Source organism: Thamnophis elegans, chromosome 11 (genome assembly GCF_009769535.1).
Source record: "Thamnophis elegans isolate rThaEle1 chromosome 11, rThaEle1.pri, whole genome shotgun sequence".
In the NCBI taxonomy this organism is placed as follows: domain Eukaryota; kingdom Metazoa; phylum Chordata; class Lepidosauria; order Squamata; family Colubridae; genus Thamnophis; species Thamnophis elegans.
In genome coordinates this window covers 68,151,293-68,167,590 of record NC_045551.1, presented here as the reverse complement: position 1 = coordinate 68,167,590, position 16,298 = coordinate 68,151,293, and the positions used below count along the sequence as shown (strand labels likewise).

Sequence of the window (16,298 nt, the reverse complement as noted above, 5' to 3'; positions counted from 1 at the left end):
GACAGACAGATAAGATAGAGAGATATACAGACAGACAGACAAGAGGTAGATAAAATAGAGATATAGATAGATAGATGATAGATAGATATAGATATAGATTAGATAGAGATAGAGATGATATAGATATAGATTAGATATAGATATAAATATAGATAGATGATAGATAGATAGAGATATAGATAGATAGATGATAGATAGATAGATAGATAGATGATAGATAGATAGATAGATAGATAGATAGATAGATGATAGATAGATAGATAGATGATAGATAGATATAGATAGATGATAGATAGATATATAGATAGATAGATAAATAAATAGATAGCTATATAGATAGATAGAGATAGATAGGTAGATGATAGATAGATAGATGAGATAGATATAGATAGATAGATGATAGATAGATGATAGATAGATAGATAGATAGATGATAGCAATAGCAATAGCAGTTAGACTTATATACCGCTTCATAGGGCTTTCAGCCCTCTCTAAGCGGTTTACAGAGTCAGCATATTGCCCCCAACAATCCGGGTCCTCATTTTACCCACCTCGGAAGGATGGAAGGCTGAGTCAACCTTTGAGCCGGTGAGATTTGAACCGGAGATTTCAACCTTTGAGCCGGTGAGATTTGAACCGCCGAACTGCAGTTAGCAGTCAGCTGAAGTGGCCTGCAGTACTGCACTCTAAGCACTGTGCCACCTCGGCTCTCAGATAGATAGATAGATAGATAGATAGATAGATAGATAGATAGATAGATAGATAGATAGATAGATAGATAGATAGATAGATAGATAGATGATAGATAGATTCACTTAATAACCGTGGGACTAATTTAACAACAGATTCGCTTAACAACTGTGGCGAGAAAGACGCAAAATGGGTCAAAACTTTAAAAAGCATCTCGCTTAGCGACAGAAATTTCGGGCGCTCCACTGTGCTTCTAAATTGAGGGCATATACCCAGTGGTGAAAGGTATAGAAAATGAAAAAAAATAGAAAATAAATTCAACAAACAGCCGGAGACCAAACGCACTTTTTTGCTCAGGCTGTTTAGAATTATTTTCTAACCCTGCACCGTTCATCTCTTTAAATCGGGGGAAGAAAACATCTTTAAAATGATGCGTTCCGACTTCCTACGAAGTCCTGGGGCTTCCGTGATGAGATTAGTTTCATTTTAAGTAGCCTGATTGAGAGGCACGAATGTAAAAAGATTTCCCCTCCCATATTTATCTTTCTATGCTCATAAAAGTTTGGATTCCGTCGGAACCCGAGGAGAATAAACGGCTTTTTCATTTAAATATAGAACACTTAGAATATCGTTAAAAAAATAATTGACGCGCCAAATGCAGAGGAAATATAACATCAACTTGTACTCGTAAAAAATGTCCTAAGGGCCAGACGCGGGCAGCCTTATATTTTCCAAATATTTAGTCTATAATTCTCGCAGTTCCTTATCTTGTTGGCGAAGAGAATTAAATTAGAACGATTCTAATCTGTTATGATTTGGAAATTTATTCCCTTTTTAATTGCAAAATTATGCATGCACTCTAGGTTCAATTGAATAGGTCTGGCGGTTATAGTTCTCAGTTGGTCAATACAGGAAGTCCTCTACATACGACCAGAATTGAGCCCAAAATTTCTGTTGCGCAGAGAGATCTAGGCTGAGTTTTGCCCCATTTTGCGACCTTTCTTGCCACAGTTGTTAACTGAATTACGGCAGTTGTTAAATTAGCAACGCAGTTCTGGCTTTCCCCATTGACTTTGCTTGGCGGACGGTCGCAAATGGGGATCAGGTGACCCCCCGGGACACTGCAACCGTCATAAATACGAGTCAGTTGCCAAGCGTCTGAACTAAGATTGGATAGCCATTTGTCTGAAACGGTGCAGGATTTCCTGCCTAGGCAGGGGGTTGGACTAGAAGACCTCCAAGGGCCCTTCCAACTCTGCTGTTGTATTGTATTATTGTATTATTATTGTATTAAGATGGTGTTACCAACTTTGGGTAGAGAAAACAAGAAGGGTCAGCGAGCAAACAAGACTCCATATTCCTCCTCCTCCTCCTCCTCCTCCTCCTCCTCCTCGCAAACCCCACTCCTTTTAAGCACTGATGACGTTACCTAGTTGGGTCATGAAATGTCTGCAAGAAAAGAAGCAAGCTCAGAGAGCACCAAGGACCCCACAGTCCTCTTCTTCCTCCTCTTCCTCCTCCTCTTCCTCTTCTTCCTCTTTCTCCTCTTCCTCCTCCGCCTCCTCCTCTTCCTCCTCCTCCTCTTCCTCCTCCTCCTCCTCCTCCTCCTCCTCCTCCTCCTCTTGTTTCTCCTCCTCCTCCTCTTCTTCCTCCTCTTCTTCCTCCTCCTCCTCTTCCTCCTCCTCCTCTTACTCCTGCTCCTCCACCTCTTGCTCCTCCACCTCTTCTTCCTCCTCCTCTTCTTCCTCCTCATTTTCTTCTTCCTCTTCTTCTTCCTCCTCCTCTTCTTCCTCTTCCTCCCCCTCCCCTCCTCTTCTTCCTCCCCCTCCCCCTTCTCTTCTTCTTCCTCCTCCTCCTCCTCTTCCTCCTTCTCCTCCTCCTCTTCTTCCTCCTCCTCCTCCTCCTCCTCCTCCTCTTTTTCCTCCTCCTCCTCTTCCTTCTCCTCCTCCTCCTCCTCCTCATTGATGACGTTACCTAGTTGGGTCAGGAAACGTCAGAAAACAAGCAAGCCCCGAGAGCAGCCAGGACCGCTGATAGCAATCAGAGAAGCTTGACGTTGTCTCGGTTGCCTCTCGTCTTTCCCATTTGGTAGGAAAAAGAGGTTCAGATTTTTTTTTTTAAAAAAAAATATAAAATGCCAGGGGCGCAGGCTGCCTCTGCGGCCTCTGTGCCACCCCCTACAGTTAGGATCCGCGTGGAAGGTTGCTGCTCCCACAGAAAGACTTGGGCGTCGTCGAGCAAGAACCGGATGAGCCCATAAATAGCTCTCCTCCTCCTCCTTCCAATGACATACCTGCAGGACAGGTACGATAATGCAACCCCCCCTATATTGTTTGGCCATTTGGCTTTTCAGGACCTGCTTTGGGGTTTGGGGTGGTGGGGGTTTGTGGCTCAGTTTCAAAAACCAGCCAAACTGGTTTAATTGAATCCACAGGCCACCAAAGAATTTGGTAGTTCAGCTCTTTGAAGGGTGTGTGAGTTTGTGTGTGTGTATGTGTGTGTGTGTGTGTGTGGTGGGTTTCAATTTGTTTTACTACTTGCGCACGCTTGCGCACTGGCACGATGCTTCTGCACATGCGCAGAAGCGTGTGGATGAAAGCTCCTGCCGCCGCTACTACTGGTTTGCCCTACCTCTGGTGTGTGTGTGTGTCTGTGTGTTTGTGCATAGAGTAGAATAGAATCGAATAGTATGCAGAATAGAGAATAACTTTACTGTCACTTTGAATGTACACTAATTGCATACATTAAAAATGAAATTTCATTGCACGCAGCTCTTAAAGGGCCACCACCTCCCAATTTTACACTACATAAACATGACAGTATAAATCGGCCTCCTCCGGGTTCCGTCTACCAGCCAATGCCACCTGGCTACCACCCGGGGGAGGGCCTTCTCTGTAGCAGCTCCGGCCCTTTGGAACAAACTCCTCCCCGCGGAGATCCGGACCCTCACCTCTCTCCAGGCCTTCCAGAAAGCCGTCAAAACCTGGCTGTGCGGGCAGGCCTGGGGTCGATGAGTTCCCCTCCCCTCTTGACTGGTATGGCTATATGACTCTTGTGTATTTTAATTACGTGTATTGTGTTTGCATCCCCTTTTCCCCTTTTGAGTTGTTCGCCGCCCTGAGTCCCTCCCGGAGAAGGGCGGCATATAAATAAACTAAATCTTAATCTTAAATAAATACAAAATTATGTATATACCTTCATACGACGCAGGAACAACACAGTCAATCCCCTCCCTCCCTCACTATCCCTCCACCTCTCCCCTCTCCCCCGCACGGTGGCTCAGTGGCTAAGATGCTGAACTTGTCGATCAGAGAGGTCAGCAGTTCGGCGGTTTGAATCCCTAGCACCGCATAACGGAGTGAGCTCCCGTTCCTTGTCCCAGCTTCTGCCAACCTAGCAGTTTGAAAGCATGTAAAAATGTAAGTAGAAAAATAGGAACCACCTTTGGTGGGAAGGGAACAGCGTTCCATGCGCCTTCGGTGTTGAGTCATGCGGCCACATGACCACGGAGATGTCTTCGGACAGCGCTGGCTCTTCGGCTTTGAAACGGAGATGATCAGCGCCCCCTAGAGTTGGGAACGACTAGCAGATATGTGCGAAGGGAATCTTTACCTTTATATACTTTATATACCCTAAAATTTCTTCCTTTTTTTTGCCATTAATCGTGATAGCTAAAGCACCCTAGCAACCGAGAGGCCAAATTGCAAAGCAAAGAAAGTTTGATTTGCCATACGCTCATTAAGCCACATATCTTCCCTGTGGATTTATGGTTATGACTGGTACTGCCGTGAAATTAGGGATTAATCCTGATCCCAAACTTGTAGCACAGCGGATCCCAGAAGATCTCAACTTGGGAAGGAAGCCTGGAGATTGAATCTCAGAAAAGTATAGGAGGAAACGATTTTCCCATTTCTGCTGCAAAGTGTTTTTTTTTTAAAGCTGTTACGTTACTTCTGTGTATAATGTGGACTATTCCATACGTATATAAGTGACTCTGCTTCTTGAAATCAGCAGACTGTGGAAGTGCATGGAGTATCTATTAAGGGAAAGGCGGCTGCTTTGAACTTCAGCAAAACTTTTTCTTGCAAAAAATAATCACACCCTTTCCCTTTTCCTTTCTCTCTTCCCTTCCTTTCCTTTCTCTCTTCCCTTCCTTTCTCTCTTCTTTTCCTTTCTTTCTTCCTTTCAGTTCCTTTCTCTCTTCCTTTCCCTTTCCTTTCCTTTTTCTCTTTCTCTTCCTTTCCTTTCCTTTCCTTTCCATCTTCCTTTCTCTCTTCCTTTCCTTTCTTCCTTTCTTTTCTCTCTTCCCTTCCATTCCTTTCTCTCTTCCTTTCTCTCTTCTTTTCCTTTCCTTTCCTTTCCCTCTTCCTTTCCTTTCCTTTCCATCTTCCTTTCCTTTCCTTTCCATCTTCCTTTCTCTCTTCCTTTCCTTTCTTCCTTTCTTTTCTCTCTTCCCTTCCATTCCTTTCTCTCTTCCTTTCTCTCTTCTTTTCCTTTCCTTTCCTTTCCCTCTTCCTTTCCTTTCCTTTCCATCTTCCTTTCCTTTCCTTTCCATCTTCCTTTCTCTCTTCCTTTCCTTTCTCTCTTCTTTTCCTTTCCCTTCCTTTCCCTCTTCCTTTCCTTTCCTTTCCATCTTCCTTTCCTTTCCTTTCCATCTTCCTTTCTCTCTTCCTTTCCTTTCTCTCTTCTTTTCCTTTCCCTTCCTTTCCCTCTTCCTTTCTCTCTTCCTTTCTTCCTTTCTTTTCTCTCTTCCCTTCCATTCCTTTTTCTCGTTCTTTCCTTTCCTTTCCCTCTTCCTTTCTCTCTTTCTTTCCTTTCCCTCTTCCTTTCTCTCTTCCTTTCCTTTCTTCCTTTCTTTTCTCTCTTCCCTTCCCTTCCTTTCTCTCTTCCTTTCCTTTCCCTCTTCTTTTCCTTTCTTTCCCCTTCCCTCTTCCTTTCTCTCTTCCTTTCCTTTCCTTTTTTCCTTTTTCCTTTCCTCCCCCTCCCCCTTCCTTCTTTTCCCGTTCCCTTTCCTCTTCCCTTCTCTTCCTTTCCCCATTTCCAGGCAGGGTGGCCCTTCCCCTTTTTATTCCCTTCTGCACCTGCCGCCAGGTTTACGCTCCTCTTTTCCTTTGGGGTTCCCCTGGTGGGAGGAGACCCCCCCCCTTGTGTTTTCTTGATGGCAGGCGGGGGGGGGGGCGAGGGATGACATCAAACACCTGGATGTTTATCGGCAGGTCCAGGCACTGGCGGCACCTGCGTGGGAAACACCCCCCCCCCCCGCTCAGGTGGGCCAGTAGAAGCCGAGGCATCCCTTCCCAGCCTGTTTTTTTAAAAAAAACATTTTGAAGCCACTCCTGGTGTGTGTACTGTCAATTGTGGGTTTCTTGAGGACACGCCTCATGGCGACAGCTGCCTGATTCCTGAACAAAGCACCTGGGCTCCCTGCCTTCAGCAGGTCGGAGCCACTTCTGAGCAGCTCCTTTGCAACGTTTCTAGTCCTCAGTATGGCAACGACCTCTTGACTTCCCTTCTGGTTTCAGGCAGACGATTTTTTTTCCTCCCTCCCCTTCCTTTCTTGAAGTCTCACTTCTCAAAAAAAATTAATAATATGCGCAAAAGACAAGACAAGAATAATGTCTGCCTTATTGGCCTCTTGCTTCCAAAAAGAGGGGAAAGCGAGGAAAGGGAAAAAAAATGCTTAAAAACAAAACAACAATCTAAAACAGGAGAGAAATAAGAATTATTTCCCCCCCCACCCACCCACCCTCTTCCCTGGAAAGTCCAGCAGGCGTGTAAGAACTACAAAGCCCATCCCACCCCTGCTACCCATCATCCCTCACCCACCCACCCACCCCCTTTGATTCCGTTTAATCGAAGCCAATCCTCTTCCGATTCATTCCCAACTCCCGTTTGAAAATAAAAAAAACACAGTCCAACTGGTTTGGAGCCACGCAAGGATTGCCCGATTGATCATTAACTTTCTTAAAACATCAGGTTGCTTCGTTTATTTGAGCCAGGCGTGCGTGCAAGGGATCTGCAAAAATTAAAAATAAAAATTAATAAATGCACCACCACCACCACCACCATCACAGTCTTCCTGGCTTTATTTCAATTTTTATCTTTATTTTTTATTTTTTGGGTGTGTGTGTGTGTGTGAGTCCACTTGCCGAGAGTGTAAAGCCTTGTGCGTTCCACTTTTTTGCTCAGCAATTGTCCCGGCCTTTGCTCTGTTTGCTAGGCTAAGGTGTGGCTGTCTGATTAAACGAAGGTGGTTCTTCTCTTCCTCCCCTCCCTCTTACCTGCAAGATTTGCATGTTTGACCTGGTGGAGTAATTGGCAGCAACTTAGGCGTGCCCAAAGTCTTAGTTTCACGTATGACTCACAAGCTGCAACACACAATCACCCACTTCCCCAATCCGCAGAAGCCATTTTAAACTGCACAAACACACACACACATGCACGCACGCACGCACACAAACACACACACAGACACACCAGTGCTTGGATTTGTAGGTACCGTCCTAACTTTTGGGGATCCCCGCCCAGCCACATCGAGCAAGGTAAAACTGCAATTTCAGTGAAATTTCTAGAACTTTTGCGGATGGATTCTTGGGGGGAGGATTATTTCCACGCTGAGTTTTTATTTTTTATTTAAACACACACACACACACACACATGGGTGTGTGCTTTTTTTTTGGCGTCCCAGGCTTAGTTGCATTTTAAGAAGCGATAGGAGAACAGAGAACATTTTCTGGAGTACATTTCAATTATTCTTCTTAAATGTTCCTTCGCCTTCCAACGTTTTGTTTGGGAGTGTCGAGAGAGAAAGAAATTAGAAAAAGAAAAAAAAACTGAGTTAATTCCGGGTTTTGTTTTATGTTTTTTTTAAAAAATGAAAACAGGTTTAAGAGGCTCGTTCAGTTTTAACTCATCACCGGCATAACTCAAAACATAAATGTGTGTTATTCGGCTTTTTGAACGCGGAGAAGGAAACAGATAAAAGTGGAATAAAGTCGGCGCTACGAAATACAAATATTTTAAGCATTTAGGCATAAGCTTATCTTTCTCAACGGGGATATATAAAGCATATTCCTGGCGTGTCGCCGTTTCGAAGCGTGGAATAGACGGGTTTGTTTTTTAAAAAAACTTCTGCTGGCCCATCGGTTAAAAATATTTGGATTATTGATGTGAGAATGTGCGTTTTTCTGCCGGATGTGTTTTCTGTAATTCCTTGTTGTTGTTCATTGTGGTTGACTGACTCCTTATGGCTGTCCTTGCTTCATAACCGGCTATGACAATTGCTAGGAGTTGACTTGGAAAGGTTTTGCGGAGATGGTTGCCAAAGGTTTTGAGTTGTGACTTCACTCGTCAAAATGCTGTGCGAAGGGGTGGGTGGGTGGGGCAGAAGATGGAGGGACTTAAAACATCTACCTACCCCCACAAAATGCTCCCTAAATCAGCTTTCACCCACCTGCTCCTCCCTAGATCCAAGATTCCACCTATTAATCTAGTAATTTTTCATGCTGCCTTGAGATAGGATGGGATCTGGTAAGGCATGATATTCCAAGGATGCCAGGTCGAAGAAGATTGTGATAAAACAATTGTCGATGTTTTGCGTTCCCTCTCCTTATTTTGTGCCAGTTTTGATGTTTCTTTAACTTTGAGAAAGATTGGCCATTAATCTAACTTTCTCACGAAAAACAAAGCTTACTCAACTTTCAAAAACTGTGTTGGATTTCCCAAAATTGAGGTCATGCTGCCAGGGAATAAATAGCTGGCAAGTAATTCTGTCGGCATCTGTGTAAAAAAAATGCATTGGCCTTGTTCACTGTATTGTTAAGAGCTATTTGCAAGTATTATCCCATTCTAAACACAGTGCATTTCTCTGCCTTCATGCTCTTGAATTGTGGGTTAAAAAAAAAAGTTTTCAGCACTTTTAAAAAAAAAAATACTTTAAGCAGTAGCGTTTCCTAGATTTTGGAGTTTGGATGGAAAATTATAGAAACTTTCCCATTTAGTTTTTAAATATTGAAGTCTCGAAGTCCTCATTCCATTCAGGACTGGAAAGTATATTTATTAACAGGATTGAGAAGCCGGCTATTTTAACAGCAGATTTATCAATAGGGAACCCGTCTCGAAAGTGATTAGATTTTAGAAATAATTCAAGATAGTAGGTGCAGTTGAGTCTGGTGGAGGATGAAGGCTGTTAGGGCATGTCAAAAGTATTTTGTTTTGCATTCCTGCTGCTTAATGGTGAATTGAATGGCCCTGGGATTGTTTTCTTCTGCTCCTGAAGTCAATGAATGGAAGCCAGAGCTGATCCTGAATACGTTTAATTCTTGTTCCGTAGTGCTTTTTATCTTGGAATCAAAAATTGGGGAATTTGCAAAACGTAATAGATATCATCCTGATTACCTGTAGGGCAATTCAGGGTTTATTCAATTTAGGGGCAGGGTAACTTTCATTTAAGTTATAATGTGATTTAGTCCCTCCATTTCTTTCACTCTGAATTAGTCATTTTTTATAATGAACAATTTAATTGTTGACAAATAGAAGGCGTTAATTCTGAACTGTTGAAAATGTGTAGTAGAAATGGAAAAATGGAATTGCTCTGTTCCTTTGGCCCTAGGACACACCAACCCAGATTCTTTCTGCTTTTTTTCAAGCGTTCCTTTTAGTGAACTTTTAGATGCTATACGGGTAGCCCTGAGTTGACTTGGGGCCACAATTGAGCCCCAAAATGTAGGTTGTTGAGCAAGCCATTTGTTAAAAGAGAGTTTTGCCTCATGTTACGATCTTTCTTGCCACAGTTGTTAAGTGAATCGCTGCCGTTGATATGCTAGTAACACGGTTGTTCAGTGAATCCTGCTTCCCCATTTGACTTTGCTTGTCGGAAAGTCGCAAAAGGGGATCATGTGACTTTGGGACACAGCAACGGTAATAAGTGTGAACCAGTTGCCAAGCACCTGATCTTTGATCACAGGATCACGGGGAGGCAACAACGGCTGTAAGTGTGAAAAATGATCCTAATGGTCCCTTTTGTCAGTGCCGTTTGAGTGGTCACTAAGAGAACAGTTGTAAGTTGAGGACTCACTGTATTGAAAGGTTTAAAAAGAGCATTATGGACCTTGGAAAGCTGCTGAGATCTTCTGAGGCACAGCAAGCATCGGGTGTGCTACCTGGAGAACGAGAGAGGCATGATTCTCACGATGCTTTAGGATTGCTTGGAAGCTCTCAGGCAGATACACTTGGGAGTGGGGTTCTTGGTGCTGGAAGGGAGTAGGATATCTGGAGTAGAGGAGGAGGAGGAGGAGGACTGTGGGGTCCTTGGTGCTCTCTGAGCTTGGTGGTTTTCTTCTAGACATTTCATGATCCAACTAGGTAACATCATCAGTGCTAGGAGGAGGAGGAGGAGGACTGTGGGGTCCTTGGTGCTCTCTGAACTTGGTGGTTTTCTTCTAGACGTTTCATGATCCAACTAGGTAACATCATCAGTGCTAGGAGGAGGAGGAGGAGGACTGTGGGGTCCTTGGTGCTCTCTGAACTTGGTGGTTTTCTTATAGACATTTCATGATCCAACTAGGTAACATCATCAGTGCTAGGAGGAGGAGGAGGAGGACTGTGGGGTCCTTGGTGCTCTCTGAACTTGGTGGTTTTCTTCTAGACGTTTCATGATCCAACTAGGTAACATCATCAGTGCTAGGAGGAGGAGGAGGACTGTGGGGTCCTTGGTGTTCTCTGAGCTTGGTGGTTTTCTTCTAGACATTTCATGATCCAACTAGGTAACATCATCAGTGCTAGGAGGAGGAGAACGACTGTGGGGTACTTGGTGTTCTCTGAGCTTGGTGCTTTTGCAGATGTTTCATGACTTAAAGTAGGGAAACATCATCAGTGCTAGAAGAGAGGGGGGGTTGCAGAGAGGAGGAGGAAGAGGAGGAGGAGGAAAAAGAGAAGGATGATGACTGTGGGGTCCTTAGTGCTCTCTGAGCTTGGTGCTTTTCTTGCAGACGTTTCATGACCCAAAGTAGGGAACATCATCAGTGTTAGAAGAGGGGAGGGTTTGCAGAGAGGAGGAAGAGGAGGAGGAGGACTGTGAGGTCCTTGGTGCTCTCTGTGCATGGTTGGTTTCTTGCAGATGTTTCGTGACCCCAACTAAGGAACACCATGGAAGAGGAGGAAGAATAGAAGGACTGTGGGGTCCTTAGCGCTCTCCGTGCTTGGCAGACGTTTCCTGACCCAAACGGGGGAACATCACCTTTGCCACTGACCGCCATTGACTAGCACTGTTGATGTTCCCTAGTTCGATCAATGAAACATCTGCAAGAAAACAACCAAGCTGAGAGAACATTCAGGACCCTCCTCATTTCAACCCTACACATATTCTGCTTTACTGGCACTTTGGAGAACCGGGCGGGTGGGCCTTGAGAAGAGGACTGGGGGTGGCCTGCATCTTCCTCGCACAAGCAGGAAGAAAGCAGTGAAGGCCAGCCGGGTGCCGAAGGGTTTGTAGAGTGCAATGCGGCGGGGACTTTGTGTGGTGACGGCCGGTTGTGCCATGAGCCTTGAGGTGACACTCAATGGAGGTACCAGTCTGGAGGCAATGATGGCCAGCTGAGACTACTGAAGGCTGCTGCAGGACTCAGTGAAGAAGGCCACTGTGGAGGGTTGAGAAGGGACAGAGGTGGGTGGCAGGTGGACGGGAAAACAGCCACGCTCCGAGCACATTAAGGAACATCTCATTTCAACCCTGAGTTACAAATATTCTCCTTTACTGGCCCTTTGGAGAATCAGGGAGCTGAGCCTTGAGAAGAAGGCCTGGGGGGGGGGGGAAGCATAAAGCTGAGGGCGTGAGGCAGAGGAGGGGGTCCCGTACTTCCCGAGGAGGGAGCAAGCACCAATGGTTTGGATCATGATAGGTGTACCAACCCGCTAGTTTTAGAGATTACAATAGCAATTGCACTGCTCTGGACTGTCCCGCTAAGTGACACAGTCATGTGATGTCTCATGTTATGAGTGCCTCGCTTAGTCGTGGAAGTTCCCATCCCAAAACCCGTCATAAGTCGAGGATTGCCCGCGGAGCGTGTATGGTACACCTCTAGTAATATCTTTCTGTGGAGCAACTTGCCTATCAACCGCTATTGAGTCTTTGCACCAATGCGATTGGCAAACGATTGTAGAACCATTGAATTTTTTTGATTCTTTCCCCCCCTTGAGGAGGATTAAATAATAACGGGAAAGTCGGCTTTGCTCGACAGTGAATTGTTCATTATAGATTTTTTTTTAATAAAAAACCTAGAATGAATGAAATGATGGCTTAGTGGCTAAGACGCTCAGCTTGTCGATCAGAAAGGTCGGCAGTCCAGCGGTTAAAATCCCTAGCGCCACGCAATGGAGTGAGCTCCCGTTACTTCTCCCAACTTCTGCCAACCTAGCATTTAGAAATCATGTAAAAATGCAAGTAGAAAAATAGGAACCACATTTGGTGGGGAGGGAACAGCGATCCATGCGCCCTCGGCGTTGAGTCATGGCGGCCACATGACCACGGAGACGTCTTCGGACAGCGCTGGCTCTTCGGCTTTGAAACAGGAATGAGCACCGCCCCGTAGAGTCGAGAACGACTTGCACAGATGTGCGAGGGGAACCTTTGTCTTTTTAAGGTGCCACTCATTCATTTTCTGATCAAAGTCTATTTGGAGTTGACCGCTGGTGGTTTCCTGGATACGTCCATAAAGAGGCAGAGAGGTCAGTTTCGAAGCTCATATTCACTGTTTGACACAAGCTCATTGTGACTTTGGGCACAATGTTAGTGTTAGGGGACACAATTGGAGCAGGAAGTCTTGAATTCTTGGAGGAAAGGCGGGATATTAATCTAAAATGACAATTAAGAGGAATAAGCACCACCCACTTAATTATCCCTCTTATCTGGAAATAACAATTTTGAATTGAAATAGAGCTGACCTTGGTGAGTTCAATTCTCCTACAAGAATTCAAGGCGCCAACAGGTTTTTAACCTCTTCCCGTATAAATTTACTTTTATAATAAATATAAATCCAGACACATAGAGGTCATATTTGAAACATTTGATTTTTGAGGCATGGATTTGAATTTTAATTCGCACTATAGCAGATAAATAGGCCAGGCAGAAGTTCCAGGAGTCCATCTAGAATGATATTTCTTTATTCAATTTGTTTGTCCATCTCGTTTCTAGGTGTGCTCTCAATATTTCTCCGAACCTGCAATCTTACAGGGTTGTAATCAGGTTTTGTAAGAATAAAACTCAGTTGTGGATATTTGAAAAAGCTACAAAATGTGCATTATTACCATAATTCACCTTAAAATTTTAGAGTTTATTTCCTTCTATTATTAATCAACTCTGCTCTCCCCTTTTCCGCTTTTAGCTTACAGTACATTTCATCTGCTTAAAAAAATCACGAATATAACGAACGCTAGAAAATTGGTTTCCCGGAGTATATTTCCATTTGTCTTTCTAATGGAGATGAATCATGAAAGCTGGAGTATATTTTTGTCTGAAATCCCCTCTGAATCACTGTAAATAAAATATAGAGAGCAGAGACGAAAATCTGAATTTTTATGCATTAGGAGTCCAGATTGTTGTTGTTATTATTGTTATTGTTATTGGTATTATATATTTGAATTATAGAGTACAAGCTAATATTTGTAGTTATAAACACCCAGACCAGAATCTCAAAACTCATCTTAAAAACGCTTTTTTCCCCTTCTTTTTGACGGATATAATTTTTTTTCAGCATAAGGGGCAGAAAAATGACTTTGTTTTTCTATTTGTTTTTTCCCCCCAAGAATGCCATTGAGTGTTTTATTCAATAGTCATGCTAGCTATGGCTGTCATCTGAGCCCGCCTGTTGAAATGACCTTTGGTTTTGAAACTGCAGAGACAGTACAGTGTAAATATTAGGGGAAGGTCTTAACTCTCTGGAAGTAGAAGTTGTTTTCATCCGCGGAGAATGAGAGCAAAAGGAAATGTTGATTGTCGGATCAACTGGTTGGTGCAAAAAAAATTTTTTTTTCCTGCAAAAAAACCCCCACCAAAAAATGAGATTGCTTCCAATTGCAAATATATGTATGTATGTATGTATGTATGTATGTATGTATGTATGTTTGTATGTATGTTTGTATGTTTGTATGTATGTTTGTATGTATGGTTTTTTTTAATTTATGCTGATAAATAAATAAAGGGAGACTAGTATAGATCTATTTCAAGCTATTTAGCTCTCATAGCTAAATAGCTAAATAGCTTGAAATAGATCTATACTAGTCTCCCTTTATTTATTTATCAGCACAAATTAAAAAAAACCCACAAATATAACAAAGGCAACAATAAAAATATTGGGTTTCTGTCGTGATGGACTCTTGTGACGAGCCGATTGACAGAAGATGGAAGCAGTTAGCTTCCTCCCATAACTGGGGCTTACCAGGGGTTGTGACACTAAATATGTATGTATGTATGTATGTACGTACGTACGTACATACATACATACATATATATAAGATTTTTACAACCCCTGGTAAGCCCCAATTATGGGAGGAAGCTAACTACTTCCATCATCTGTCAATCGGCTCGTCACAAGAGTCCATCACGACAGAAACCCAATATTTTTACTGTTGCCTTTGTTATATTTGTGTTTTTTTATTTGTGCTGATAAATAAATAAAGGGAGACTAGTATAGATCTATTTCAAGCTATTTAGCTCTCATCAGCTAGCCATACCCATACAAAAAAATCTAATAGATACCTTTCACCCTGTCTTCGCTGATAACAGATAAGAGCCTGTGGCCTAATGGCTAAGATCTCTGCCTAGTATGTAATATAGCCCAGGTTCCAATCCCAGTAAGGGTATGGCTAGCTGATGAGAGCTAAATAGCTTGAAATAGATCTATACTAGTCTCCCTTTATTTATTTATCAGCACAAATAAAAAAACACACACACATACACACACACACACACACACGTATATATATATGTGTGTGTGTGTGTGTGTGTTTTATTTCATGGTCTTTAAAACGATCTTTGCTGATGTGGAAGATGGTGGTTTAAAGTTAGCTGGTGGTGTTTTTTTGTTCTTTTCTCTTGTTGAACCCACATCTGGGTGTTTTTTTTTTTTTTTGCAATAAAACTGACTAATCCGGTTGTTTGTTTTTGGAGCCCAGTTTCATTTCTCCTTCCGACGATTTGCAAAAGTTCTTTCTGCAATCACTTTTGCAAGACCTACAACTTGGTGACTTCAGTTTCATGTGTTGGAGACACAAGTTGGTAGGAAACAGCAACTTTTTTAAAAAATTGGGCTTTTCCCAAGGCCGGGGAATAAATGCATGGGGAATAATGCAAATGCCATGCAGTTCTGAACTCAGAAGATTTGGAAATATCGTTTTATTTTAACTTAAACTATTTATTTTTATTTTATTTTTATATTATATTATTTTATTTTTATGTTTTATTTTATATTTCATTATGCTTTGCAAAGAGGCAAATAAGACTATCAAACAATGTGGAAGATTTGGGAATATCATTTTATTTTAACTTAACTATTTATTTTCATTTTGTTTTTATATTATATTATTTTTATATTTTATTTTATATTTTATTACTTTACAAAGAGGCAAATAAGACTATCAAACAATGTGGAAGATTTGGGAATATCATTTTATTTTAAGTTAACTATTTATTTTCATTTTGTTTTTATATTATATTATTTTTATATTTTATTTTATATTTTATTACTTTACAAGTAGGACCATCAAACAATGTGGTCCAAGTTTTGGAATTGTTCTGTCTCTAAAATAATCTTAAGTCTTTTTTTTTATTGTTACAGTTTGCTATACAGGTAGCCTTTGACTTATTCGTTTAATCATCTAAGTTACAATGGCACTGAGAAATGTAAATTGTGACCATTTTCCAGTTTTGACCTTCATAGCATCCCCAGGATCATGTGATCAAAATTCAGAGGCTTGGCAACTGGCATGTACTTAAGGTGGTTGTAGCGTCCCGGGGTCACATGACTTTTTGCAACCTTCTGACCAGCCAGAATCTGGCTTCTATGGGGAAGCGTGTTTCTAACTTATCCTGCAATGATTCAGTTAACCACTGTGGCAAGAATGGTCGTAAAAAGGGAGCAAAACTCACTGAACAAATGTCTCACTTAATAACTGAAATTTTAGGCTCAACGATAGTCATAAGTCGAGGACACCCCCCCTCCCCCGGTAGTTATCCCTCCTTTGGAGCTGAGGAGCCAATAAATATAATACGTTCTTTTATTAGCTAGTTACTTTTATTAGCGTGCATTGTAATAAATAAACGAAGGGAATGGAGGAGAAACAATGACTCTCTTCCCTAAAACACAGTACAACTACTCTTTCGTTATCAAATACTTGGGTTCACGTAGAATAATTTCACATAAATGTGCATGGAAGTATATTTTTTAATGCATTTTGGGGAAGTGGGGTAACGTGAAGAATGACAGGTCATTTTTGTTTAGAAAGAGGCAAAACACAATTAGCAAGGTTTTGAAAATGGCCAGTGCGTGCTTTTGCAAAGTAACCGAGTTTGTCAAGAGGCTGGACAGAGGAGGAGAGAAATAAACTAGCAACTA

General features: G+C 42.4%; 1 protein-coding gene across 4 annotated transcripts in view; it reads left to right on the top strand.

Moving 5' to 3' along the window:
* The window catches only part of ELF1 (E74 like ETS transcription factor 1), an 82,381-nt gene that overhangs the window by 10,263 nt on the left and 55,820 nt on the right, over positions 1-16,298 (top strand). For 2 of the 4 annotated variants that reach the window (XM_032226478.1, XM_032226480.1), the window contains exon 1: positions 6,974-7,232. The exons of the other annotated variants lie outside the window; for them this stretch is intronic. The gene's annotated coding sequence lies outside the window, so the exon portion shown is untranslated. Of the gene's footprint in view, positions 1-6,973; positions 7,233-16,298 lie in introns of those variants that run through there. 4 annotated transcript variants of the gene reach the window in all.